Below are 3,430 nucleotides of genomic sequence, written 5' to 3' on the forward strand. Positions count from 1 at the left end.
AATGTTTATACTTTGTTCTTTATAATGGTGTGAACATGTATATGTCTCAGTACCTTATGAACTTGAGAATTCTAGTGAGTAGATGATGAAAGCCTATTCCAGAACTGGAATCGGTAAATAATTGTAGGTGGAATCTAAATGAAAAGATGGTACAAGTGTTATCATGACACGTGGGCTATAACACAATGGACCGTGTGACAAAGAAGAAAGGAGAGAAAGAAGAGGAAGAAAATGGAACTACCTGTAACATTACGTGATAGTCACTGGTAAGTATCACTTGACAATTCAGGTGAAAAAGGATTCCTTTATTAAAGGGTTCTCAGTCGCCTCAGGATCATGAAATACTAGGGTAAATGATATGAGAATGGGTAAGAAGCACCACTAAAGGAAATATGAGATGCAGGACATATATCTATAAACCCCTGAACTACATGATAGAAATAAAAAGAAGAAAAAAGAAAAAAAAGAAGAAAGAAGAAGAACACATAGAATGCGGAAAGAGAATGGGTACAACTACCTGAGTTACTGCAGGGAGGCCCCTGGTAGGTATTGTGAGGGTTAGTGGAATTCCTTCACTGAAGGGTTCTCAGTTGCCTCAGGTTCGTGAAAAATGCTATAGACAAATAATGCCCGGAGAAAAGGGGTTCATATACAGCGAATAATGGTAATACAAGGTACATGTGTCCCATGTAATAGTATAAATATATATATATTGTACTAAGCTCTACACCAGAAATAGAAAGTAGTCCCTCTGCCTTCTGTCTAGGTGCCCTGAGTTATGTCCTGTAAACTGTCACAGTGACCTAGACACACATGTGTAGTAGGGGAATATCCCTGCTGAGATGCCAGTGCTAGAGCACTCGTTTGCTGTGGAGTTGAACGCTATGTGAGCAGTTCTTACCTTCAATGAGCAGAAGTCTCTTTTTTCAGATTTCAATATCTCTGTGGGTATCTGGCAGAAATATGGAATACTCTTTACTGCTAAGACCCTGTACACCACTCCCACTAAAGGGGGCTTTACACGCTGCGACATCGCTAATGCGGAGTCGTTGGGGTCACGGAATTTGTGACGCACATCCGGCCGCATTAGCGATGTTGCTGCGTGTGATACCGATGAGCGATTTTGCATCGTTGCAAAAACGTGCAAAATCGCTCATCGGTGACATGGGTCTCCATTCTCGATTATCGTTACTGCAGCAGTAACGATGTAGTTCGTCGCTCCTGCGGTAGCACACATCGCTCCGTGTGACACCGCAGAAACGAGGAACCTCTCCTTACCTGCCTCCCAGCCGCTATGAGGAAGGAAGGAGGTGGGCGGGATGTTCCGGCCACTCATCTCCGCCCCTCCGCTGCTATTGGGCGGTCGCTCAGTGACGTCGCTGTGACGCCGCACGGACCGCCCCCTTAGAAAGGAGGCGGTTCGCCGGACACAGCGACGTCGCCGGGCAGGTAAGTATGTGTGACGGGTCTGGTCGGTGTTGTGCGGCATGGGCAGCGATTTGCCCGTGTCGCACAACAGATGGGGGCGGGTACCCACACTAGCGATATCGGGACCGATATCGCAGTGTGTAAAGTAGCCTTTAGTCACATGACCAAGACTGTATCTGTGTCCCTACAACACACTTGAGACAAATGTGTGTGTGAGCCTGCATTGTGGGGTATATATAATATATTATAGAGCTGGGAAGGATCATTCTAAGCAGTGAGCTGTTCCAGTATTTGTAGGAAAATACCCAGTAGAAGCATCAAACACAGCACCAATACCTCCCATCAGTATTCCACCACAGTGCCATGTAACCCATGCCCTACACTCCCATCTACACCAATACTATACAGGCACAAACTAGTATATCTGACTAAAAGCCCCCAAAATATGAAGAACGGCCTATAGTTGAGTGTGGATATAAAATCTATGTGAGCAGAGCTAGAATAGAAATCACTGATCGCATTGAAGTCATTCTGACCATAAATCACCATGATATCAAGGTGAGGAGTTGTGTGTTACTGCTGGGAGGAAAGGGTTAACAGTGGAATATTAAGGTGCATTTCTGTGTGCAGTGTTACTAGTCAATGTAACAATTCAGTATGAGCTGCTCTTGGTGCTGGGGGAGGGAGATGCTCTCCTGAGCAAGATAGATGGGGAATGAACATGATATCTATATAGTGTAAGGCAGGGGGTCTCAAACCAGGTGATCATGTCTGATCAACTGGTTACATTATGTCTGATTACCTTGTCTAACAGTTTTTTCTCCCCTTTCTTTACCTTCCAGGTTCCCATAGTCACGTGAAATATCCCTGTTGCACTTGATTACGGCTCACTATTCACTATAGGATGTCTTATATCTAACATCACACTCTCACCCATCAGCACTCTATAGGTTTGTATAAGGTATGCGCTTACACATCCGGTCCTCCATAGGTATTTCCACTTATGTAACACTATCCCTATGATCACTCATAACTCATACCCTTGTAGTCAATTACAGCCTCCTCTCTCCCCCCCTCCCCTTCTCCCTTTCCATCTATAATTTTGCCAGTACAATATTAGTTTACATTAGGCACACACTCACATATTCCTTTCCTTAGTGATTTATTGTAATTCACATTCACATACAATTCTCTATGCCTGCCCCATTACTACATTCATACCTACTTGACCCTATCCTGATACCCCTTGTCTCACCTTGTTGGTCCCTACACCTGTTATCATGTCCTTTCCTGTGTCTGTCTTGTCACACAACACATTTTAGCATATAACTTGTGCTCCTTATTACCTGTCCTGCCTATTAGAATTATGTCCATTATGTCCATGCATGGCCCAATGAATCAAGTCTGTACTTCATATTCATGGTTTAAGCCTTTGGGTTCCAATGTGCCCAGAGTATATATCCAGAAAGATTCCCTTTCTTTGAGCTTCCTAATTCTATTGCCTCCTCTGCGTATGGCTTGGACATGTTCGATGACTTGGAATGTTAATTGGATCACTGTGTGATTATGCGTCACAAAATGGTGTGGGACTGGTAATAGAATCTGCTTACAATGTATTGTTGACTTGTGTTTAGCTCAAAGAAAGAGAATCTTTCTGGATATGTACTCTGGGCACATTAGAACCCAAGGGCTTAAACCGTGAATATGAAGTAAAGACTTCATTCATTGGGCCGTGCACCATGTCACCAAGTGTCCAATTGCATTGTCCAATGGCTCACAATGGTTATGCGTTTTCATTGGATGGATAATCGAAGCCATGTTTTTTTCCTTTCTGTTGGGTTTGTTGTGTGAGTAGCCTATAGGATTAAGTTGGTTACCGCAGGCAGTGGATTTAACTTCCTGTCTTTGGTCCAGTGGTAGATGGATTGTCTGGTCTATGAGCTGTTATTGGTTTGAATGCAGGTGAATGCCCATGGGCTGCTTATGACTGTGTAAAATAGTA

The sequence above is a fragment of the Anomaloglossus baeobatrachus genome, unplaced genomic scaffold, assembly GCF_048569485.1.
Source record: "Anomaloglossus baeobatrachus isolate aAnoBae1 unplaced genomic scaffold, aAnoBae1.hap1 Scaffold_62, whole genome shotgun sequence".
Taxonomy (NCBI): Eukaryota; Metazoa; Chordata; class Amphibia; order Anura; family Aromobatidae; genus Anomaloglossus; species Anomaloglossus baeobatrachus.